General features: G+C 27.7%; 1 protein-coding gene across 2 annotated transcripts in view; it reads right to left on the reverse strand.

Moving 5' to 3' along the window:
- Positions 1–368, reverse strand: part of LOC122352064 (polypeptide N-acetylgalactosaminyltransferase 1-like) — a 31,029-nt gene that overhangs the window by 27,926 nt on the left and 2,735 nt on the right. The gene's annotated exons all lie outside the window — the stretch shown is intronic.

The following is a 368-nucleotide window of genomic DNA, read 5'->3' on the forward strand; positions in this document are numbered from 1 at the left end:
TTTTTTCAGAAAAAAGTTCTAAAATCTTTTGGAACATTATAAATGGAGCTACTCTTTCTTTTGATCAATTTATTGTATCCTCGTCGAATAAAAACATACACCATTTCTTTCAAATAATATAGAACTTTACTGGCCCCAAGCTTTTGAACTATTATTTATGTTTAATCACATTTGAATGGGTAGAAATTCTCATCAACACATAATTCTACAAACAACATAAAACTGTTTTTTAAAAAAAATAAAAAATAGCCAAACTGCATGTAGAAAACAATGTTGCTTATCTATCAATGTCTGAGTTGACAGTTTGTGGTCAGACTGCCTGAATGTGTTTCTCATTATCTTAAATACTTTTTGATCAAAAAACTTTT

Source organism: Puntigrus tetrazona, chromosome 9 (genome assembly GCF_018831695.1).
Source record: "Puntigrus tetrazona isolate hp1 chromosome 9, ASM1883169v1, whole genome shotgun sequence".
Lineage (NCBI taxonomy): Eukaryota > Metazoa > Chordata > Actinopteri > Cypriniformes > Cyprinidae > Puntigrus > Puntigrus tetrazona.